Source organism: Macrosteles quadrilineatus, unplaced genomic scaffold (assembly GCF_028750875.1).
Source record: "Macrosteles quadrilineatus isolate MER2022 unplaced genomic scaffold, UCM_ALF_1.0 Scaffold_3__2_contigs__length_128488019, whole genome shotgun sequence".
NCBI classification, from domain to species: Eukaryota; Metazoa; Arthropoda; class Insecta; order Hemiptera; family Cicadellidae; genus Macrosteles; species Macrosteles quadrilineatus.
The window spans coordinates 63,252,135-63,278,730 of NW_026542596.1; the positions used below are offsets into that span (position 1 = coordinate 63,252,135).

Here is a 26,596-nt window from a genome sequence, read left to right on the forward strand (position 1 = left end):
ACAAATTATGCCATTACTAAAGATAATGGTGATCTAATCAAACATTAACTAAATACCAAATTTCATCAAAATCGGACCACATGTGTTCTCTTTAGCTCTGTACACTTCCATACTGACACTATACACACCGACATCACATTAAATATCACTTTTCTACTCTAAAATTATGACAAAAATATTACTTTCTTAATATTACTATGTATAGATGGAGAAAGCAGAAAAAAATCAACTAAAATTTAATTAGGGGTGCCCAAAGAATGTGTGGCTTGTCAACTCTAGAGACCGCCTTGGGTGGTGCTGGGCAAGTGCAAATATTTAGAGCCCTCATGGACTATTAAATGTTATTTGGCATTTGCAAAAAGAGCCCGCGGCTCTGTGCAGTGTGCAGCCCCACCTTTCACACGTGGAAGGCCGGCTCTGTGTTAACTTCTACCCAAGCTGTCTACCATTTAGGCGAGTCTTTACTTTCAAGTTCTACTTTAGGCACAAGTCCTTTAGTTTATCACCAAACCTAAATGGATTTTCAAATTCAACCCAAATTGCTTGTCAGGAAAATAATAATTAGCTGTAAATAACTAATACTAACTAAAATAAGTATGTTCTTACAAACTGGTTTTTCAATGTAATAGCTGAATGTGTCACTCTTGCAAATGAAAGTTCTTTCAACTAGGCATTTTAAATGAAGTAGCCCACCTAAAAGGTGCAGGTTAAAGAATAATAATTTAAGAACACTCTACTGTATGATTATTTTACAAATCACATGATCTTTCAGACTTAATTGAAATTTAATTGAAAGGCCGAGTCATTCAGGACATCATAAACCAGCTGGGTTAAAGTTCAGAACATAAAAGGACACGACCCTGAACTGAGATATTATCTTACAAGGCCGAGTCATCAGTGTATCTTTTGTATTTGAAGAGCTTTATAGTTATAAAGTGGAAATTATAATTTATTAGGGGCCGTGAAGAAAAATGTATTCTAAAAAATCACAAAATAGTACTTTTGGATACTGGTACATCAAATTAGGTAAATGTAAGTATGAAAGTATTAGTTCGGCTAAGGTAATAAAAAAATACCCCTGCCGCAGCAAACCTGCAAACTTGGCGAATTTCCATTTGCCTGATTGGGTTTTCCCTAAAATCTTGTATATTAAAACGTGACAGGGTTTTTTTATTTCACGATTCTGAATCAACCACTTCACGGATTTTCATGATTTTTGTGTTGAAAGAAAGATAATTTTGAGAACTAGGGAATGTCGAAGCCATAATTTTAGTTTAGGGTTTCAGTTTTTTAGAAAATAAGTTTAAAATTTTTAAAAAACTAGCAGCCGACGCTAACATTCTACACTAGCTTTTGGTATAATAACATTTGCTTAATGTAACAGCTGTAAGCATTAAGCGGGTGTGACACAAATTCAGTATTTGGATAAGAATGACATGCATAGTGTTGACTTATTTATACTATACTAGCTGTAACCCGCGGGCTTTGCACCGTTTAACTTCTTAATTTTCAAGATGATCTCGTTCGCATGGCTCAATCACGTCCTGGTTGAAGTTCGTTCGCTACGCTCACTCACCTTTAGGTTGGAACTCGTTCGCTGCGCTCACTTGCCTTCAGGTTAGCTCTTTCGCTACGCTAACTCGCCTCCAGGTTGAAGTTCGTTCGCTACGCTCACTCACCTTTTGGTTGCAAATTAGCTGTTGTCATAAATGTAAAAGAAATAATAGTGCTGCACCCTGTTGGTAATCCTTGTAACTTTAATGCTATTGAACATCATAGAACAGAATCAACTTGTTTAATTGAAACAGCTGTTAAGATTCATTAATTCCATTTCTCATAAGATTAACATGGGAAACTCCAGAGCCACTGGGGCGGAGCCGATTGGACGGATCATGAAATTGATGGTGTATAAACCTATTCCATGAAATTCTACACGTATGTACCAAGTTTCGTGGCAATCGCCTCAGCGGTGTCTGAGTTTATCACTGCCAAACAAATATATATACAAACATCCTCTTTTATACTTATAGATGTGTAATGCTATACTCATTGATACGTTCATTTATTTCGTAAGAGGATGACAGACTATAAATATATACATAGTAAAATGCTAGATGTTCTAATAAATAAACTTATCTTTATCTTTACACGTTCCCATAGCACATAGTAAATTTTTATTTAATCTTAAACTTTTTCTTCTATTTCAAATTAGCTCAAAAATATATATAATTTTTAACAACTCGAGTCTACGTACAGACCACTGAGGTCCATGTAGACTCATTTCCTTATCTATTACATTAGTTATTATTCAAGCCGGAGCAAACATTCAACTAGTATTTAAGTTTTTACTATTATAACTTTATAAATTTAATTTTACTAGAATTAATTTACGTAATCAATTTACTCTATAATGCTTCAAGACTATATATATTTGTATTTTATTTTTTTGAAAAATTGTAAATTTTTTATATATTGTGGAAATAAAATTGATTTGATTTGATTTGAAAATTTTTTAAAAGCAGTCTTTAAAATTTTCAGTTTGTTTTAGTGCAATATATAATTTGTTTTAAGTAACAGCTGCTTGAATATAAAAATATTCTATAGAACTATCAGGTTAGTATATTCTTCTGTGATTTTGCCATTTATTATAGGAAATAAGTAAGATTCTTTACAATAAATGATTTTGTTTAAAATAAATGTTTAACAACCGCTTAAACTTTCCTTGGATTAGAAATGGAAATATTGGCATAGCTTCAGTTTTAGTTGACTAACTCCTTAAAAGTGACATATTTATTCCAAATTTAAATAATAGGCTATTAGTTTAACGAGTAAATAGATTTGCTACTACAGGAAAGGTAATACTGTAAAGTGTTCTTTAGTAAAAAGTTAATAGCTTAGAATGAAATAATAAATGTTCCAAAATTTTATCAAAATATGTTTATAATCAAGCAAAATACATAAGTTTACTTATTCTCAATAAGAATATCATGGACATTTAATTTTACTTTTACAGTTTTTTAGAATTTTTGACTGCAGTTGAATCGATTAAATGAGGACTTCTATTTTAATAAAGCGAGGTTTAACATTTTAGCTTAGGCGCACAACAATTATTGAACACCCCTCTTGCAATCAAGTGTCATAACAATAGCCTTCACTTTCCTATAAACTCATAATTTTCTTAGAAATGCATGTAATTTATTACCTTTATCAGAAAAAATATATCCAATTTACTTACTGAGTTAGTCAGAATCTGATAACAGAAGTTTATTAAAATCTGACTGCTGACTAATAAACTTACATTCAATAAAACTAAATCCACAACAGTAACAACAGATATTGTCAACAATGTAACAGCTGATATTTGACAGACACCTGTCTCAGAGGGGGGATAGCCCCCTCCCCCCACAGTGCTGTGAACTGTTTATTGCACAGTGTTGTAGGCCACACTTGGCGAGTTGTCCTAGGCTTAGGAGGCACAGGCACTATCTTAAAATCGTAAGTTTTTTTCTCTTGTAAATATATTTTTTATTTATGTTGATGTAAAAATATGTTTTTTGTTTTTAGAGTTACAACAATGTGTAATTGAAGGAATTTTGGAAAATCTTACATGTCAAAAAAGTAAATAAAAACGATACTTGATAGGATGTTTTGGAATTTTTTTCTACTTTAAAACTTCAATATGTTTTTTGGAGTGATATTATTTTAATGTTTAATCTATTTTTTGGGAACAATACTACAGTATTTGGTTAGTTAACATTTTATTTTATAAAAATTACTACACAGATTTTATGAAGACTAAATAAAAATGGTCAATTAAAAATTATAGTATAGTATCCAATAGTCAATGGTATAACTTAATATATTTGACATTTTTGTACCTAATGGAGTATGCATTGACATTTTCATCAACAATAGAATATTATCAAGATGAATTAAACGGCACAGCGTACATCACAATACAACAAGTTTGTTTTGTCCGTTTAGAATAATGTAAATCCCATAATTAAAGCCTTTACAGTATAAATGTATACATGCATACTATCTTTGAGAGTTATGATTTAATTTTCTATAAAGCACTGTTACAAGAGATTTTATCAATGTTTAAAAATATATAAAACTGAATTTTATAATCCTCTCCTTACAGGATGTTTCAATTTGAATATTAAATCCTTTTTACAAAATATTACACAAATTTAGAAGACTGAGTTGTATTCTGTACAGTGTTTTATGTACAGCTTTCCGACTTCGATGTTGGAGTAGATGTTATTGATAAGACACATTGCAGATAACATAAAACATAACAACTAACAACTCCGTGGCACTAACTGTTTTAAATCAACAATAATAATTCCAAATGCTAACAAAATTTCAATAAAGATTAAAACTGTGCAAATTGGTGTTCAAATGTCATTAAATTTATCACTACTCTTCTATTGGTTAATGCTATTTATTATTGATACCAAAAGAATGACAGTACATTGTAGGACTTTGTTAATGGGAACTTAAACCATGGATAGTAGATTTCTCATACTTAATAGAACAGTTGAAGCCAATTTTTTTATTGTTAGTTCTGTCCGGTGCACTGTAAGTAGAGGTCGTGTTTTGTTTACATTGTTTCTCGTTATTTCAGTAATTTAAAACCTCGTTTAACCAAAGAAAACGATCCAACCATAAACAATAACTCGTCCCCTGGTTATATAAACAAACAGTTTTTTTTTTTACAATTTTATTTACAATCTGTTCATTTTTAGAACATTTAGCAAATACAATAACAACTTTTAATAAAACGTTAGTTAATCTCTGTCCATTGACAGAGCTAACTTAAAAATATTTCAATGAAAAAATAAATATGTAAATAAACAAGGGAAAATTAAATTGTTCAAACAAAACGTTTGAACAATTTAATTTTCCCTTGTTTATTTACATATTTATATTTTAAAGCACAAATCATGAAATTAACCCTAAAATAATTGATACAAAATTTCGTCGAGACTATCGATCAGTGTCACAGTGACATGAACACTGTGACATGTGACATGAACTAGACACGAAAAACGAGCTTCAAAATGTACAATGGGTTGAGAAGTCTACTTGTGTTGGTTAGTCTATGTTTAACTCATCATAACAAAAAACTATGGCTCAACTGTGTGGATGTTTAATAATTTTTTAAACCATCACCCCCAAAAAATATTTATGATTGCTGTGGATCACGGCGTTTCGAAAGACAGACCAATTCATTACATTTAAAACCCAATAAATAGCTAGAATGTATTGTATGTAAAAATCAAACGAATATTCACGATTATCATAGGACTCCTTTTAAAAATAATAATAGAATTTATAGGGCACTGGTACTTATTTTGTTATAAATAATCTAAACCCCTTTGTAACAATCAACAATGATTCAACATGATTCAACTCACTAAAATAGCTTTGTGTACATTAAAACCCCTCTAATCCGACACAATTTACTGTCCAAAAATCCACTAATCCACTGTAGGTAGCGTGTATATTCACGTACCTGTGTGGGTTTTATTAGTTGTGTTCCAACGCTGAGTGTATTTCGTGTAGATTTTTGTTCTAAATGTTACGTTGAGTGGGCTCATTTAGCTAGTAATCTGTTTGGGGGTTTATTTCGCGTTGTTCGACAGAGGTTCGATCGTGGCCAAGAGGTTGAAGTCAGGTGTACTCAGAATAACCGTTTGATACCATGCCCATTAATAGCCAATTTAAATCTGTTTTATAAATGAATTCAATATCCTAGCAAAATCGTTTGCAGCAATTTTTTGACGGCACCCAGTAAGGGAATTGACCTTCTGAGTCAGACAATAGCAACAACAAAGTTTAGTTTCCTGAGGTAGTTTTGGACTCGACTGACCAGTGACCACAATTGGGTATTGTCTCAAACTAGCAAAAGACGTAGTTTTAATTCAAAAATACGACACGACATATGTCGTAGGGTCGTGCATTGATTGCGCCAAAGATCTCCTGAATTGCGCCAAGCCCTCAAAGGACCCAAAAAAAATTTCCTTAGTTGCGCCAAGCCGCCAAGCCTAATACGCTAGGGAGGGGTGAGTTGCCGGCAGAAGGAATGTCCTTGTTTACATGTCATCCTAATATATCCTAACCTAGCCTAACCTAACTTATATCCTATACTAACCTGACTAGCCCAACCTAACCTACTAAATTACACAGTCAAAGACGGCCAGCCGACAATGAACGTTTCGGGTGGCTCCCTGGAGTAGTTGGTGCAATTCAGGAATACCCAATACCTGACTCAGGTCAGTTGGCGCAATTAATGCCCCATGTCGTAGATATACAATGTGTGGCCTGCTGGAGTTGCCGAACTATGAGCTCAGATTTGGACCACTACATTCAGTTGCATAGCAAGTCGTGCAACTTTAGTGCACAACTTGACTTAATTCACCTCATCAGTACCTGGTGACCTTAGGCCAAAGCGCATGAAGCAAAGCTCGGCCCCCAAGTAATAAAAAGCTAATGTTAATTGCCCCTTGGATAAACGTTCAGGTTTAACGAGGAAATAGTTCAAATCACCCTCTGGAGACAAGGTAAACTGGAATGTGAAATGCCAAACGCAGCGTTGGTGCCAAGCCAATGCTAACGTGTTGTGTGAAGTGTGCAGAAATACGAATGTAACATTCCGGCAGGAGATAACTTGTTTTATGCTTTGTCTGTAACATTTACATAAAGTGGAAGTATTAAATGTTTTTAGCGAATTTCCCAAATAAGGAATAAGCTATTACCGTATTTTTCATAAGATCTAGGCCCGGACCGATTTACTTTCGTTTTAATGTACTTTTAGGCCAAAAACACCATCCGTTCAAATGTATATAGGCTTCAAACACGTATTTATAATGTGCTTGTGTCCCCGTTAGCACGATGGGCGCACATGAAAAGAGCCCAAAAACTCAGGCAGACGCTTGAAAAGCGCCCGGACCTCCAAGGTCCCAACCAGGATGGTGCGAAAAGAGCCCGGTCTCTTTTTAGAACTTTCACAACGGGTCTTCAAAATATAACGAACAAATAACACAGTTGAATTACATGAAATTATTTACAATATTAAAAGATACACTTTTAAAAGATACATTAATAAAATATATATTATTCAAAGATATTTACATTACTAAGATATAGTCTGTTTACCTAACCTAACCTAACCTAACCTAACCTAACCTAACCCAACCTAACACAAACCTAACCTAACCTAACCTAACCCAACCAAACACAACACTATTTACTAAAACACTACTATATATACACACACAATTTATAGTCAGCTTCCTCCTCCTCAGGTACCTGTGGAGACCCGGGCTCTTTCCATGCTTAAGATTAGTGAACCTTTTTGGGGATTAAAATTTTGGGCTCTTTTCATGCGCTCCGAGCACGATAACTCGAGTAAAAATAATCTGATTTTTATGACATTTTGTATGAATGTGTAAACCTACGTTTATTTGAACACGTTTACGAACGAGCATAATCAGACTATGGGAACAGGGGTTTATGGGTTAAAAATTGGGTTTCCCGTTTACTTTTTGACTCTTATAACTCAAAAACTCAAAATTGTTAACCATTTTGTAGAACTAAAAAAATTAACATATGTACGTTTTTTAGGGCGTACGTTGTTGTACGTGTACGCATAATAATTATGGAGAAAATTCTTAAAACTGTATATTTTTTTAAAGTTCCCATGTTATTATTTGGGAATAAGTAAACTACTGTTGTTTTGCTTGTTTATGAGTATATGTTGATCAAATTTGGCAAATTTACTTATTTTATACCAGCTTTTTGAACTGTTTACCAATAAACAGACTACTGTTGCACTCATTAAAACCTATTTTAATTTAAATAGGGAATTTATCCAACATTTTAAAGGAAATATTTGAGTTTAAATTAAATCAGGCTGAAGGAAATACATCTATTTTTCAATGACATGTTTTAGGCGAGGTTTATTACATTGATCAACCCAGTGGGCTTCACTCATTAACAAAGTTGAGTGAAGCCCACAAGATTGAACAAAGGAAATTTGCCTATTCTGCAGGTTGCTGTGGCGGGGACGATTGAAGAAAAGGTGCTATACCGTACTAAAAAGTTGTTAATGCTATTTTGTAACAACTTACTTTTTTGTAATTTTTTTATTGATAAGAAGCGATTTATGTCTGGTGTTGGCACATCACCCTCATTATATGAGTGAACTCATGTGACTATTGTTTAGCAGCAACAACATATCAAGTCTTTTTATCAGTCCAATTAAGTTATTTACCAACAATAATTAATATTATTTGTCGATTAATCCCTGAAAGCTTTAAATCTCCATTAGATAAGCATCGGCATCAGGAAATTCATTGTTTAGTAAAACCACAACATGATTGATCAACAATACATTAACGAACAGCGACTATTCGGAATGGAATGTGAGAATGATAATTCTGCCACAGTGGTCAAACTGGAACTATGATCGATTTCGATCAACATATAAACTGGTACTCATCAAACGTAGAATTAATCCACCATAAAACGACAAGCACTTGGCAAACGTCCCGACTTTCACAATCTCCTACAATTAAATCTCACTTGCAGATTGATCACTTATGCGCACACACGCATACACACGCCTGTCACTTGGCGACGGCGGCGCAAGTGATAACTAACAGGTTAACTAGGCCTACATAGGTAACATAACTGTATAAAATCATACTCCTAATAGTAGATTTCGTACCTATGGCCAAAAATGGGGTTTTGCCGGCTCGAGATGGTTTTAAAGTTCGATACGAAATCGAATTTAAAACGATCAAGGGCTGCAAAACCATTTCGGTCAGTGGTACGAACACCATTTTTCACCACACTATACCATATTCCCACTATTCACCACAATTATAATTCACACTAAAGTCAACACAACTAGAACTTAAGGTTAAGTTAGGTGAAGAAATAGTTTCAAAAATAATAATAAATAGTTGCTAGGCAGCGGTGACAATAAAACAATTCTATTGCATTGCTATGGATACTGATTGTGTATTTAATATTCATTAATGTTTTAAAAAAGTAAGCGGACAGCTGATTTTGCAGCCCTAGGGATGTAAAAACCTGCTCGGTCACCAAATGACGATGACAGCTGGCATGGACAGCAATACGTAGCTTTCGGCCTCCAATAAACGTTTGTAAAACGGCTAAAACATCGTAGTGTGGTGAAAAGATGTTTTCACCACACTATGATGTTTTTGGCTGTATTACATACGTTAATTATTGGTGGCTGAAAGTTACGTTTTGCTCGCCATGCCAGCTGTCATCGTAATTTGGGGACCGAGCAGGTTTTTACAGACCGGGACCGCAAAATCAGCTGTCCGCTAACTTACTTAAAACATGAATGCATTATAAATACACAATCAAAATCCAGCATTGCAATAGAATTAATTGTGTTATTGTCACCGTTGCCTAGCAACTATTTATTTTTATTTTTGCTGATTCCTAAAATTATTTCTTCGCATAACCTTAAAGTTGTAGTTGTGTTGACTATCAGTGTGCATTATTATAGTGGTAATAGGGTAAAGTGTGGTGAAAAATAGCGTTCGTGCCACGGACCGAAATGGTTTTGCAGCTCTCGATCGATTTAAGTTCTTGACTTCGTCTCGAACTTAAAAACTATCTCGAGCCGGCAAAACCTCATTTTCGGCCCTAGGTACGAAATGTACTATTAATGTCATTCTTATTCTTCACAAAACAGCTGAAGACAGTTTTAAAGTCATGTTTCCGGCAATATATGCTATGTCGAGTGAGCATCGACGATTAGAGTCTTTTCTTGTGGTTTTACTAAGTGTTAAATCATTACGAGATAATAATCCGCAACTAAATCTAAAAATGTTCAAATCATTACGTTAAGTAATGATTTCCTCGAGGATTGCAGTGAAAAAGAAAGCGCAAACCTAAAATTTTTCCTTGAGAGAGAACGCTTTTAGTCTAAAAACAACACTTATGGGTTCCCCGACATCAAGCGTTTACAAAAATAGGCATAAGTTATATATAGCATTAGACATGTGCTTGCATTATCCATAGTCAATGGTAATTGAGGCATATTCTTATTATGAGGTACGAACTCTAAATATTTAATCTTTTTGGTGGGTTGTGATTTTGGTGATTTAACTGGGACTATTTTTCAATGTGTAATTTTCTAAGAAGAGGCGAGTAGGGCGAAATCACTTGAGGTACTATGTAAAACTATTCGTAAACAAATAAACTCACCGCACAACATTGTTTTTGCATATAAAATTGGAAATATGTAATAAATGTAACAATAATATGTAATACATTTTTATAAGTTCAATCAATAACAAATTTTGAACTTAAAAATACTGTGTGAGTTCTACAAAAAAAAAACACAATTTTTCCGACATGATTAAACTGCAATAAAATTCTAGATAAGGTAAGCTTATCCTAAGCTAAGTTGAGCCTCGATCACGAAGTCTACAACACAACAACAGTAGTGCTAACTTTAAAGTGGATACATAGTTAATTACCATGAAATGCTTGAGTGATAGAGTACAGTGTAGGTTTGTTGTTCTCTCTAGCTCACTCAAGTAATTGGTGAGTTATCAGGTGTTAATGAGTTATGATACTCTAATGATAACAGAAAATGGGTTCTATGAAGGATTAGGAACATCAAGGTCACCGCTAAGCCCACTGATACCAACTCATTGATTCGTTAGGCAGGAAAACTGATAACACGAGTATTTATAATCATGGTAATTGAAGGTTTGTAATTTGTAAACAAATAATCGTAAACAATTTAGTTTTGCGTTCAAATAGCTTGTTATGGACCTCAAACGACTTTATAATAGCTAAATATCTTTCGTTAATGTAGAGTCGTTATAGTACAGTGATTAGGACTATTTTAACCAAACTGGGAAAACAATGGGGTTGATAGCGTGGGCTTTTCACTGTATTTTTTCGTAAAAATGTTTATGGTTGTGATATAAATAGATAGTAAACATATTCTTATAAGCTGGGCAGAAGCATACAATACTCAGCTTATCTCTAAAAAAAACCATAGAGAATGTGTTTAAATGACCAAGGAAGATCAGTTGGCCTTCAAATCGAGGAGAGTAAAATAGTAGGGTATACAACAAAATTCCGATAAACCCATAATTCCCAACGTCCCATAAACCAAATACAAAATTCACTTCGACTAAAAACCATTTATTATTATGATGAATAAATTTATAGAGTATTATTAATCTATTTTAATTCAAATAAATGTTTATAATCTACTTTGGGTTCAAACGAACATTTTTAAATGCTAGAGTTAGACACGTTCAAGTTTAGAATGCTAAGGTCGGGTTGTAGTATGTATTTCAAAACAATTACAATGTATACAATTACAATGTATGTTATAACTGATAAAATAACTAACCTTCAGTCTTAGTTGTAAACAGAATCAGAATTTGGACCATTACCTAAAACTGGATTGACTCTTGAGGAACGGCAAAACAAATTCTTTTTGTTAATTAGTTCTTACATAACTTGTTTGTTGGTGTGAGTGTAAATTACCAGAATTCTTTCATCGAATAACAAAATGTTGTCTTTAAACGTCAGTAATTACCTCAATTGTTGTGAAGCGCGATAGTTTTTACCTTTAACAGCTGTGAAGGATTCACATTCGCGAGTTACAAAAATGAACCATTGTTAACACGTTCAAGGTTGATTTAATGCTTGAAGCTGTAACCATAGCTGTTACATAGATCTTGGTAACATTTAACATGTGAACGAAAATGTTTTTGCTCAATAAATATATAACTCAGATTTTTAGTAAGAACTCATTTGTATTGAGATTTTTAAAGTGTTTACCTACGACCGTTTTTTAAAGTAGCCGTTTCAGTATACTGTAGTTGGTAAAGAATTAAAAAGTTTCACATAGCAGAATTGTTTACTTTCATAACAGCATCGTTTTGTTTTACTCATAATAATACGGGTAACGGACCAATGAGGTTCAAGGATTTAGAGAGAAGAAGTAAATCTGTAATTATTCGAACTTTAACTAATCAGCTGTTCGGTAATTTAATTGTTTAGTGCAATTATGTTTTGTAAAATGTTTCGTTGCATCACTGTCAGTGTCAATGAGAGGTTATAAACGAAAGCATAACCTCTTTAGCAATTAAAACATTGTCGTAGGTAAAGTAGTGTTTACGCAACTCGCGTAAATAGTGTTAAGGCGAAGGCCTTAAAAACTTCTACTAGTGTCGTTAACACTATCTTTACGCAATCGTTGCGTAAACTACTATTTTTAACAAGTCTTAATCTGTTGAGTTTTTTTAAGAATGCATTCAAAGACCACTATGATACGTTTTAGAATGTGTTCAAAATCGTGTATAGTAACAACACAAGTAGACTAATTGACCATTGTAAATTTTGAAGCTCGTTTTTCGTTTCTAGGGGACGAGTTATTACTTATGATCGGATCGTTTAAATTTGGTTAAACGAGGTTTTAAATGATTGAAATAACAAGAAACAAATTGTAAACAAAACACGACTTCTAATGTTTTACATTTTATCTGTTCAATAGTACATTCACATGGAAATAGTTGTCGTCGAAAAGCAACACTATCATTTGCACTTCTGGGGTCAGCATTGCACACCTTTATAATTTATTATCAAAGATATATTTTCTAAAGCTAAAGATTAGATTTAATCTCAAGGATTGCCAAGTTTAAGCATGTATCTCATGAAAATCAACTATCATAAAATATTATTGTGTCTATGCAGTATTTTTTAAGAATCCGCTATCCAGTATTGATACATACGGATAACAGATACTTGGAATATCTTACCAAAGTATTTTGTTCGTGTATGTTGTCGGATACATGGCTACAGTTTTTTATACCTCCATCCGATATTATCCGATATTTTTAGTCGTAAAAAATGTGTAAAGTATGCCTACTGTACCTCAGAGGCAGCAAACGTGCATATTAATCAATTTTAAGGTTTATTTATTATGGCTGTATTGAATCAGTCTAAAAATAGGAGTTCATAACTAGATTCACTGTTACGTCCAAAATAAATAACGTCGGCTTTAACTTGTAGCTTTTACGTTTGTTCTGCGACGTGGTAGCGTTAAAATTTATTTTAGTAAACTCCAAAATCTCACAATAGGAAAAACAATAATTCTGTAAGGACTTATCCATAGGTAAAAAAACAGTATAGCTCAAGCATAAGTTTTTCCGTGGATACAGAAATAGCTAAATTTGTAGGAAAGTCTTTAAAAACTGGTTTAGGGGTGGATTTAACAAACGTATGCAACCAAGTAAAAAAATCACTATTTCAACCACACCAAATTGTCAACAAAGTGTCATATTTGTTTACAAAACATCGTCACTAACTTCTTTCATCCTCAGTAATTTAAATCACTAACATCAAATTATCACTACATTTAATAGCTCTCTTTTTATAATTGTATACATAAACCAGATCAACCTTGACAAACAATGTTGTCAACAACTTGAACATTCTAGAAACAAACTTCTCTGAGCGAACGATCTGATAGCCGTATCTGATCAACAAATGCCGATGTCACTAACATTTTCTTCGCAATTAATCAACGCCAATTTAAGTTTCGAATTTGCACGTTCAAATCACTCACGTCACGTGCACGAACCGGATTCTTCCGGTTACCGGTTTTTTACCTCCGGTTTTTGCGATCCGGTTTCCACCTCGACTTTCTGTATTGGCAAACTGTTTGGGGAGTGTTTGCAGAGTAGGATTGACTACTACTACTTTGGGTGTGGTCTTTGAATCTTGTTTTGTTGAGATTGTGAGTACGTAAGCGTCTGTAATGCACTTGTGGACGAACTGCCTGCGTAATCAGTCTCTATAATAGGACATATTTAACTTGTCTTACATATGAAGAAAGTATTGTTTTCGTCTACATTTTCGAGTTTAATTTTTACTAGATAACCTGTTGCTCGAAATCGAGCAAAACTGAAACTTGTATAAAAAAATAAACAAAAACATAAACAGAAGACCTTAATCAAAGAGTCACTCTAAAATAATTTATATGACTGATTATAGAAATATAAAAATATTATGAAATTTACATTCACTCTCATACTGCTTTGGTTATCTCTTATGTATAGTAGGCGGATGCACTCTCTGAGCACGTAGATGTCAACCACACACTGTAAAGTGAGCTTTTGACCTAATGTAGCTCAATTCCTCTCTTGATGCCAACCACCACTACTCTTATTCTAGCATTGTTAAATTATTTCTTTGATATGTTCTGTTTTAGGCGTATTTAAATTAGGGGCCCCAACCCAAGTCTCCGGTTGGGAACATAAGAGGGTAAGCAAGTGGATCTAACGACGGATCTAAAATGGATACGCGTTTAACATAATTAGTGTTGGAAAAAACTATACGATTTATTTGGCCAGGTGGTGCTTTGTTTTCAGCTTTAAAAATTACTGCGAAATCTACACAGGTAGTACCATTGTAGCGAGGGAAGACACTTCTTCTGTCTCTTATTATGCACATAAGAATCTCACTTGACTCCTCGGAGCTCTCGTCCCTACATAATGTCTGCCACAGTCTTCAAAGATTTGCAAATGGGTTGGCATTGTGACCCTATTTCCCGCATATTTTTTCATTGCATTTTTTTTAATTGTTCTTAGTCCTCCTTTGGGTTCTAGTAACATTGTCGTACTTACTTATATATCTGTGCGTATTCAGGATCATCACCTTCTTGAGGACTTAGAGGACCCACTCGGTGATAAAACGTATCACGGATCTTACAATTGTAGATCCCCTGTGGAACTTTCTCATCTGAATGAGCTTTGGAGCTGACCATGGTAAAGGCAGAACTGAATTGACGAACTCTATCCAAATAATTTCTGGATAACAGTCCTATTTTCAGATTGGGAGTTTCCAATAAGAACCCGAAGTTTATTGTGGTGAATTGCACAAATGAGGTAAACGAACCTTTCATTTATGGCAACAAAGAGAACAAACTTAACTGTCTCGGCCAGTCTTTTCTTGCTTAAACATATGTAAGCCACTACAATGTAAACATTTAACGTTCATTTGTCCGAGATTGGACTATCACAACGGTGGTACTACCACTATGTGTACCTACCCATCAAATGTTCAATTGACAGGTTGATGCAAGCGGTCATGTTCGCGTTCCCTCCAGCCACTCACAGTTCTTCGTCGTACTGGCGGCATTTGATTTTAAATTGAAATTAAATAAGAAAGTTAACCAAACAACAGAAAACACTATAAAGGAATTGGAATTTTGATACACATTGTAAATTGCATGATCATATGGTAATGTAACGGGTAACTGCCCTGTGAATAATCACTTTTAAACATTCACTTCATCACATCGAACTGTAACTACCTACATGATAATCAGTAAAATACGATGTAAGGTAACTCGATTTAACCATAGACAAAAAGAATTATATTTATTAAATATATATTCCTAAACACTTTGTTGTCATTATGAACCAGACTTAGTTAACAGATTGAAACAAAATATAAATTCCAGCTTTGCTCTGGAAGTTTTAAGTCCTGCTGTCTGTGGTTAACCTTAAAAACTATTTCAAACTACGTCCATATGTTATTTGTAAACAAAGGGAAATGAGTTTGATCAAATGTCAACAGATAGCGCCACATTCCAAACTTTAGCCCTTAAGTGTACTTAAGTGGTGCCCTTTCTAAATATTCTGAGACGTATTTGCACATCTACGTGAAAATACCTTTAATTTGACACCTCAAACTTTAAAATCCATCAAGCCGTTATTGAGTTATGACTGTGAAAAGAAAACTGCTTGCGTATTAATATATAGAAGATTAAAAGTATTGATAAGCTTTACCCTGAACCTAAAAGTTTGGTTTTTGGAGTGAGGTCTTTCTCTGTGGTTAGGTATGTAAAGGACGCACTAGATATACCTAGTGCGACCTTGGTGTAGCCTACATAGTGAGAAAGACACAACACCAAAGTTAAGATTCTCACAAATTTGTATAGTTACTAAAACACGGTAAATCAGAGGTCGTCTTAACAATTTTATTTTAAAACCATTTGAAGATACACTAAACTATACTCTAAAGATTAACTATCTATATTCTACCAGAAAATGTTGTTTTGCTCTTGAATATGATTATTTTTAAGTTAAATGAGAAAAGTATATATATGGAGTATATAACATTAGCGCGTGATGTCAAAATGTTCATACTATTTTAAATAACAAAAATTCAATTCTGTGTTTGCATAAAATCCCAATTTTATTTTTTTGAAAGCACTATCAGACAGCATTCATATCGAAGTATTTTTAGTACAAAATATTCATGCAGTATTTATATTTTGTATATTTATATTTTATTTGTCTATAGACCTATAAATCCAAAGTTCGACTGAAACATGGGGTCAAATCAAAGGTCATGCTATTATTCTTTTATTCATTGTACAGCCTTTAAAACCCAAAATAAATTACTCATATAGTGCATAAACACTATTAATTTGCACATTTATTTGTTTAATAAATAAATATATCTGCTAAATCCAAACTGCAAATAAAGATGCAATATGCGTCTCAAACGATCTTTTATAGGTAGCCTACTGATTATATTCACAAGTTTTGGGCTAATTTTAAACAATAAACTCTGGGTTGAAAAATTCATTTTCAGAATCTAACGTAGGAAAAGTAAATTTTAATACCAATTCAACAAATTTGCATACAGTAACATTATATTGTTGAAGCAACTTCGTCTATTATTGTTGATGTTCCTGTGTATTGGATGTTCCTCTTTACATCTGGATATAATTTCCTTTTGGAATATAATAGGCAAACGGATTTCCCCGATTTTAATGGTCAGATAATACTGAAGGTAGGAGGAAAACGGACACGGATATCTTTACCCTCACCGATAAGTTAATTGCTTTCCTTCAATAAGGAAAGAGTAGTCAGACACACAACGACCAGACTGTGGAAATTCCTAATACTGTAGTTGGTTGCTCTCTTAACGGCTTTAAATTGATTATTTATTGTAGGAATCCGAATTTTGATAGTGGGTGTAATCCTGTATAGCTGACGAGAATGTCGTGTATTCATGGTAAAATGTAGATGTACGTTTCCTGATCTTTACGATTTACAGTAGATTATGTGCATGCAATGTTTTCAGTATCATCTTTTAATTTTGTAAGTATAGTATTGTAAGTAATCATGTTTATTATTTTTATAATTTTCTTACAATAAATTAAATAATCTCAGGCATTTGAGCTGCTCCCTCTCCCTGAATCGCCAATCATTTTTGCTAGTTATTTATATTATTATCTTGTTTAGGCTGTTTGTACCGTACAAACCAGGCCCCATTGTCACCCCAAAGACCGTGATGGATTCCAAAATAAAATAAATGTTGGTCTTTGTAAACCTTTCATCAATGCTCCACCGTGCTTTAATACGTTAATATTATTATCACGCTAAAAACTTATATTGATCAAATGACGGCAAAAACTACCATTTTATTTATTATACCAGGGGCTACAGATCATAATTTTTAAATAAAAAACTTTTTTAAAACAAAACGTTTTTAAATGCACTAAAAGGTACAAAATAATTTATAAATATGTGGAGAGTATAAATACTTGTAAGATTTAAAACGAAAAACGTGGGGTGCATGCAATAGATAATTTACAATTACCTTCACCTATTGAACTAATGTATTATTATCAATTGCATGCACCCCACGTTTTCAGTTTTAAATCTTACAAGTATTACTCTCCACATATTTAAAAATTATTTTCTACTTTTTAGTGCATTTAAAAACGTTTTGTTTTAAAAAAGTTTTTTTATTTATAAATTATTTTCTACTTTTTAGTTTTTAATGTGTGTGGATGTTAAATTTTTTTCATGAATCTATATCAGATTAGGACAGATTCATGTGGGAAATCTAAGGTTAATTTGAGTTTCGTTTCATATAATTATGTATTAGATTGAATGTATGGCCTACCTACTAACTAGGATATCAAAATTTGTAGGAAAGTGAGCTAATAAAAATAAGCCCATGGGGCGTAGCCCAAGGGAAATATGAAAATTAAATTATATAATATTGTATTGTCTTCCATTTGTGAGCTATGTTTCAAGTTTCAAGTCTCTAGCTCATCGGGAAGTTAGTATAAAATTGATTGCAAAATTTGTACCGGACAAGAAAGCGAGCTAGTAAAAACTTTTTAAAATAACGCCGTAGAAATAATTGGACATTAAAAACATGGAATCTTTAAAAATATAGAAGCTTTATTTTTTCATCACTCTGTATTCAAAAATATACCTTACAGCTGAGGTTTTCGAAAATCGTCAATTTCCATACACCAAAAACAAATAGTGATCAGCTGACTTTTCCTGACATAAATATTACTTTCGCTACACAAACAATACTTTGCCAGACATCAACAACTTAAGTTCCCGGTCAGTTTAAGTTCGATGAAGTAGTTTTTTTTATCGTGATGGAAAGTATCGTTCTATACTCGTCAAGAAAGTCCCATTTCGGGGCGAGATAGTGTTTTACATGCGAGTCGACTTTTGTGACTAGTAGGCTACTATATAGTAGTGAAATATACTATTTTGTAAATTTGAAAAATAAGTCGGTCTAAACAGAGCCAATGTAAACTGATAGCCTTCGCTACCATGGAGACTAAACAATGTATTTACTTTCCCCACCACCCAAGGACTTAAAAATATGAAAAGACTTGAAGAAAAGTCTTAAATTGAAATATAAGTTCTATATGCCAATGATCGCTTAGTTGGTTATGTGTGATTGAAAAGACAAAACAAACCTTCATATTCGAGATATTATTCAATATTGTATTTCACAGTTAAACTATTAGATATACTAGGACACCAGAAACCAACGCAGAAAACAAACGTTGTAACACATTCCACGCATGTGTACCAAACAAAAACAATAAAACTACATTAACATATAACAACTGTAGAATAACTTATTCAACCAGATCAATCAGGTTAAGAAAAGTACGACGCAAAAGTTTCAGGTTTTGATAAAAACTTGTTGGCAAACGGACCTGATGACCTTGCTGTTCTGATCAGCAGACTTTAAGCGGCGTCAAAATACTTAAGGTTTGTGCGAATAAGGATGTGTTTGTGGGTATTATGAATGGCTACGGCACATTTCAAGTAAGTTTTTACTCATACAGTCCTTCCGTTGCATGTTAAACTATACATTGGTAACTTGCCTATAGATATACGTAAATAAAAACGGAATTCTGGGCGTTTTGAATGGCCTCGACACATTTGAGTAAGTTTAATCTTAGTTTATTTCAGTTAAATTTACTTTCATCACTTGATTATTATTATATATCCGTACATAGTATTCTAACACAAAGAGGTGTCTTTTGTTTACAATATTTAAACATGTCTACCCGGGTTTATGTAAGTCTAACCTCTTTATAAAATATCTACCCAGTCGTTTTATACATTCTTCAGGAACAAATAGATGTACACACAGAAACCAAAGGTGAACGAGTGAGAATTAATTGCCGTAGTTAAATTGTGAGTAATTGCTCAATTCGAAGCAAGTCAACAGCTACCGGTAGTCATAACACCAAATGCAATGTTTAAGAGTTATCATACCTGATAAGAATGTATTGTCCCACGATTACGGCAAGCAGCGCATGTAAGTCCCACAACTCTCAGGGACGTAAATAATGATTCCGTGGAAACCAAACCTAATAACTGACTGACAGAACTCAACTTAATAAACCAAAGTCACGCATCAGAATATACGAGCGGGGTTTGCAAATTGACAGTACCCTAATTTGCAAAATATTTTTAAATTACTGCTATGTATTGTGTGTTTGGAGACTTTAAGGTTTTAACTGTTCTAAATTTTGGAAAATGAGTTAAAATGTTGTACACATCACTTAAATCTTCTGAGGTGGGTACCGGTACTCTACGATAAATTTTCATTGCCTTGCCCTGTACTTGTGTACGTGTACTCGTAGCACGTGATTTGCAAGCCTCCCACTGAAGCGTATACAATCAGTTAGAGGAGTTACGTGAAAATTAACACATCAAAGGAATAAACAATGCTACGTTTTGTATGCCGAGTACAATGTTAGTGTATGACATTTTGTTGAATTGGTAATAATTAAAATTTACTTTTACTTTTATGTTCTGAAATAGTATATTTCATATCAAGAGTAGAAAGTGAGTCATTACAATTTGAGACTACGTTTGAAGTGCGAGATTTATCAAGCACTTTAATGGTCAAGAATATGTATTGGCTCACTTTCACTCGTGTTTTGAACGTTAATTTTTGTTATTCCACAAAAACTTATTTTCTTTAATTAAAACAAACATTGGATATTTCTTGGATTTTTTAGGTTAGGTCTATGCCTTCAATTAGCTAATATTAGGCCTACTTTGGTTGTTGAAAATTGAAACAGTTGACATAACAATAACAAGTCTTTGTTTGTTTACGCAAAATTAAAAAAGTTAGTAAACATTACTTTCACATAGTAAACATTTCATTAATTAAAACAAACATTGGATATCTGTTTTTTTTTTTTTTTGTTACAGTTAGGAACATTATCAAACTCTTAGCATCTTTTAGGTTAAGCCTTCAATTTTCTGCTAGACTTTTCCAAAATTCAAATTCAATTTTTGAAAAACATAAATTATTGCTTCAACATTCCCTTCCTCTCAAAATTATTTGTCTTTCAACCGGAAAATCATGGAAATCCATTTAGTGGTTGATTCTTTATCTGCGAATATTAAAAAAATCTTCTCACGTTTTAATACATTATACGATCAATGGAATCTTCTGTATCCAGTTTTGAAACGTCAAAAAGCTAAGCCAAGTTACTGTTGTCAATATTGAACCTCTTCTATGGTTACCAAGCATTCAAGAAAGAGCCTTCATGATTCAGCTGCCCTATAATTTTCTGTTTATAATAATTCTCATAATCTCATAATGAATAACAAGAGATGAATCAAGATGAATAACGGGAGTGCAACCATTAAAACCCCTGCATTTCACTGAAACTCCATTACGACATGCAGAGATTCGCATACCCAGTTGATCTATGAAGCATGCTGTGTTTAGTGTCTCTGATTTTGTAGACTGAAGTAGACATCCCTAATTTATGGTCCATCTAAAGCAAATTTTCTGTTTGAACACAGTTGAATGTGCTACGGTAACAATCGTATTTTATCCATTTGCTTTTGTTGTTTCTGTGCTATCCGGTGTGACAGAAAGATGCCTTTTGAGTTTGGCTTGGCAAACATTTGGAGCACTCAACAGAAATCTGTCGGTGGCGCAGTTTAACTCGTTTATTTTCATTCTAAAAGGTGTTGCAGCTTCAACATAAGCCTACCTCAGTATCCCATAACCAAAAGTAGCATACGCAACGTTTAAAGTTCAGACGGATCACGATGCTCTCACAGGCTCCTGGAGTCGCTAGCCTTGACCGGGGAGGGAACTCTAACTGGAGGGAACTGGATCCAACATAGCCTCGTCACAGGGTCAGGTGGTTTAATTAAACACGTGTTTTAGTTTGCAAACTAGGTAGGTGTAGGTGTAACCGATGATTAAAACAGAGAGGGATACACGTAATTAGCAGAATATTACACTCACGTGTTAGTTTCCCTTTCTTACGAGGCCAAACCCTAAGACCAATCAAAATTCTGCATTGTTATGCAACCAATGACGTTGGCAGAGTCGCTAAAGTTACTTTACGTATCAGTGGGAACCAAATTACCTATGGGCATGTAGAAGGGCATACACATTTGATACACACTTGCCAGCCACCTGTCGGGAATATAGCACGGGTTTTAACCTATAAATTTTGTCGAGTCAACTTTTAATTCTTATTCTTTTTTTATGTTCTGCTGTCAAACTTACTCGCGATCAAAACGTAATCTAACATGATAGGCAGGTTTTTCTAGGGCATGGGTTCTAGGAATTGGTCTTGTCTTACACTTATCTAGATTGCCACACTTACATTGTAACCAATAATTCTGCAATTTCCAGAAACTCAACGACAAGACAACGCACAACTGACCTAGACAAACTCACTCATAAATAAAGATGAAACGTTCACTTTTTCCTTTGACTATAGTCAACGCTTTTTCTTTGTCATTTTTTATATCGACATGTCTGCACCGTATGTAGTTTACCGTGATTATTGAATATGGAATTTGGAATGGATTGGTAGTTATTTACGATCTTAAACTGTTATTTAATGTTGGATCGTATATTCTAATACCATCCTCAGACTTTTAGTACACAGTGACACAGACTATTAATTATAAATATGACGATTCAATACTTTAACACTAACTTAACTGTTTATATTAGGGCACAACTGAATATTTGAGGTTAATTTACTATGTCTTCGAAACGCGTTGAATTCTTTCGGACGTATATACTTTGAATCCTATGTTCTATACTCTAATTACACCAATTTATACCACCTAAGCTGCGTTATCTAATCGTCAATTGTAACTCGCAACATGTTGTTAAATTGGCCGTGTTGTCAGGTGACAGTTCCAAGTCACGTGTTGTTCAAGGACATCCACCGGAACAGTGTTTCCATTTGAGGGATAAAAATCCCTTTCTAGGGATATTTAGGGCCTTCGAGGGATTGAAAAGGGATTGAGGGATAACTAGGGATAATCAGCGAAATTGAAGGATTTTTTAGATTTTCTAGGGATTTCAGGCCTTTGGAATTATAAAATTTAAATATTGATAAAATAATACATTATGGCTATATTTCAACAACGTTAAAGACCTATTTTGGCTAATTTTGCAAGGTATTGATAACACATTGATTATACTACTTTTTCCCTAGGTTTCGGTAACAAACAAATCGATTGTAGCATAGATAAAAGATGCTCCTCAAGGAGTATATTTTATCTATGGTAACAGCCAACACTGCACGAAGCAAGCAAAGGGCTGGAGTCGGTCGGTGGAATGGAATGGCGGATCTAGATTACTGTAATATTTGTTTCTTTTTAGTAGCCCTGTGCCCTGTGTCAATGTCGAATGTTTGTTTTCGTTTTGATTTTGTTTGCCGGTGATTTCTGTGATGTTTTTTGGTTAGTAAGTAACTTGGTGTGGTGTAACCTTTTCACCAAGGCATGGTGGCCATGTTTGAAAAAGACAATTAAGTTTGAAATTTGGAAACTTGAGTAATATTTTTGAAACAATTGTAAATACTTATAAATAAAAATTATTAGTTTATAAAAGTTTAAAAATAATTATTTGTTTCATTTTTTAGTTAATTAATCTTGTTTTGTACAACATAGACAGTTTTTAATCACGGCTACCTTTAATTCCAGGCCGGAGGCCGCGGCCTTCGAAGTGGCAACGTTGCAATTGCAAGTATAGTGTTGTAAAAGGTGTTTGTTTGGAGAACGCTAAGTTAATGATATTTATGTATTTTTTTAAGAATACGAAAGCTTGGTTACTGGGCTATGAAAATGTTGACGCCACATTGAATGTACAGAAATAGATTTTAAATTTATATTGCTTTGGTTTTCGATTCTATACTATGTTTTATTTTCCATGTTAACTTATAGGACGTCTTGCGCTAAACAATACTACGGTTCTTGCAACGTTGAACGTTGCCAATTCTACCAGGCCGCGGCCTGCCTGTAGTTAAAGATAAGATGGTCGTGGTTTTAATGGTACAAAAATGTTTTTATATAGTATTGTATTACTTTATAAATAATATGGAATATTGAAGAATACTATCACCAGTTACTATATATTTTAGGTGGCTATACATGATATCCATTAGTATTGCAGCAAAAATAATAAGTTATCTAGATTTGATGAAGAGGGATAATTGGAGAGATTATTAGAACACGGACTAGGGATAACTAGGGATTTTTTGACGTTGGCCCAGGGATATTTTTTTCTTGCGGATGGAAACACTGCACCGGAAGTCTGCGTCATCGTGATCGCAGCGCGGCGCCTAACTTTGGTCTTGGTCCTTCTGTGCCGGATTTATAAGATTCGTATATTTACTTACAGCAAAGTCTTCATGTCTATATTATAATATAGTTCCTGAACTAATATTATTAATATAGACGTACTAGCTGTAACCCGCGGGCTTTGCTCCGTTTAGCTTCTTAATTTTCAAGATGATCTCGTTCGCATGGCTCAATCACGTCCTGGTTTAAGTTCGTTCGCTACGCTCACTCACCTTTAGGTTGGAGCTCGTTCGCTACGCACATTCACCTTGAGGTTGGAGCTCGTTCGCTGAGCTCACTTGCCTTCAGGTTAGCTCGTTCGCTACGCTAACTCGCCTCCAGGTTGAAGTTCGTTCGCTATGCTCACTCACCTTTTGGTTGCAAATTAGCTGTTGTCATAAATGTAAAAGAAATAATAGTGCTGCACCCTGTTGGTAATCCTTGTAACTTTAATACTATTGAACATCATAGAACAGAACCAACTTGTTTAATTGAAACAGCTGTTAAGATTCATTAATTCCATTTCTCATAAGGTTAACATGGGAAACTCCAGAGCCACTGGGGCGGAGCCCAGAGGTCGGAGGGTAAAATCCTTTCTTAGTGAACGTCTACTACCCAAAAGGAAGATGCCTGCCAAGTTTCAGGTTCCTAGGTCTTATGGTTTCTGAAATTTCGTGATGAGTGAGTGAATGAATGAATGAATGAATGAGTCAGTGGTATTTGAGCTTTATATATATAGAAGATGTATCTCTGTCCTACCATCACTTTCATACAAACCAAAGACTAAATTTTCTTAAAAATTCCTCAGATAATCCAAGTAGGTACGGTACCCAGGATTTCTGTAGGCATTTTCCTGTTGCCATATTGGCCAAGAGCTCTGCTTCCGGTCTCTGAAGTCTCAAGGTAGGAGCTTCAGGAAGTAAATATACAAAACCAAAGCTGTGAAATATGATTATTCTGTTTGGTGTTCTTCATTATAGTTTACACAAATAGCTTGTGCGGTGTATAGTGAAAGCCTTTGTTGCTGTTTAGAAGTTGTGTACAGACTTAAATTCAGATAATTATCAGTTTCTAGTAGAGCAGAGAACATCCTATGAAATAGAAGATAGAAAGAGGTCAAAACTCAAAGATATATTTTTTTAATGTTCAATTTTGTATTCACAAAACGCCTTATGGACAGAGTTGAAAACACTCAGTGCACAAACCTTTGAATTATCTTGCAAGGTAGAACTTTGATGGTTGAACTAGAAGGCTGTGCAGTATTTGTTCATTTGATAACGCTATACAGCTGAAGATAGCAAGATATAAACTAGCGGCTCTCTTTGAAGTTTAAGATGACTCTCGATAGAACATTAGCAACTGAGTTCAATTTTTAAGGAGGTATTTGTGTTCAAATATATTATGTTTATTGTTTACTCAACAATTTTTACATAGGGCTAATGTGGTACAATTAAGTGTGTTTAACCTTTTATTTGTATCCACGCTAGAGGATTTTGTTAAGAGATAAATTCAAACCTTGAAAGGAAAAGAGTTTATTACTCTAAATCATAGTCTGAAACAATATACCAGGGTTTCCTTCCTAGACTTTAAAATAATTCAGAACTCCCTCTGTCTCTACTAGTCTGATTATGCCAAAGATAATATCAAGCATGACTTCAAAATTAGAAGGAGAGAAAATTCCATATAAAAATTGGCAGTAGGGTAACTAAAAAAAAATTCAAATTATTTTGATGGTGCCATTTTTGAACGGAATAATATACAGGGTGGGGCAATGAATGCGCCCCACTTTATAAACAGTACAAACTCAATAATATTCACCCTATGGATATAAATAGCACACCAAAACACAGCTTATCTTTTGCAATTTTAACTTAACAAAGTCATTTTTCCATTTCCTGAGAACAAAATCCTACAAGTGACTTCATTGTCCTACTTGACATTCCTTTTTAGCCACTTGAAACTCCATCAAATACTCCTCCAGCACTTCTTCAGGAATCACTTTAGTTTTTGGACTATCCTTAGCTTCGGTTCAAGCAAATCTGTGGGGTGACTTTTGAAAAACCTAAAACGTCAAGTAGCTTATTAGAACAACCCCCCCCCCCTCCCAAAAAAATTAGCCAACGTAAAGCTTTCAACAAAAAAATCTTCCTGGCAAATCTCTTCGGACTTTGAGTTACTGGGACTCATATTCTTTTAACATTTGCTGGTGTACAAAGAGTTTTGCGGCACCCACCGATTATTTTTTTTGGTTTAAGCGATTATCCTAAATAATTTTACCCAGTTCAACATTGTTTTCCAATCTGGAACAGCGCCATGTTGACTAAGGATGGAATACGGTCCAAACAATCTCTGGGTTTTTGCACAAGAACTACTATTTTATAAATAGGTTTCCACATCAAAATCTCAGTGTTAATACCTCAGGCATAATTTTTACTAAAATGGCATAGTTTAATTGGTTTTTTAAGCACAGCTGATCATTCGTTTGCAACAATTAACATGTAACAGGTAAAACAAATTGTAGCGTTCTCATTGTCTCACCCTACATTAAAAACTCTTTCAGTAATAACAACACTTTGCGAATCTATGTCGGGGATACCCTAATA

The 26,596-nt window shown here is 34.0% G+C and overlaps 1 protein-coding gene across 3 annotated transcripts in view; it reads left to right on the forward strand.

The window, feature by feature from the left end:
* Positions 1–3,434: 3,434 nt before the first annotated feature.
* LOC128988666 (polyamine-transporting ATPase 13A3-like) overlaps positions 3,435–26,596 on the forward strand; it is a 54,147-nt gene continuing 30,985 nt past the window's right edge. For 2 of the 3 annotated variants that reach the window (XM_054410169.1, XM_054410172.1), the window contains exon 1: positions 19,174–19,190. The gene's annotated coding sequence lies outside the window, so the exon portion shown is untranslated. Of the gene's footprint in view, positions 3,496–19,173; positions 19,191–26,596 lie in introns of those variants that run through there. The other variant, XM_054410170.1, reaches the window with a different exon arrangement.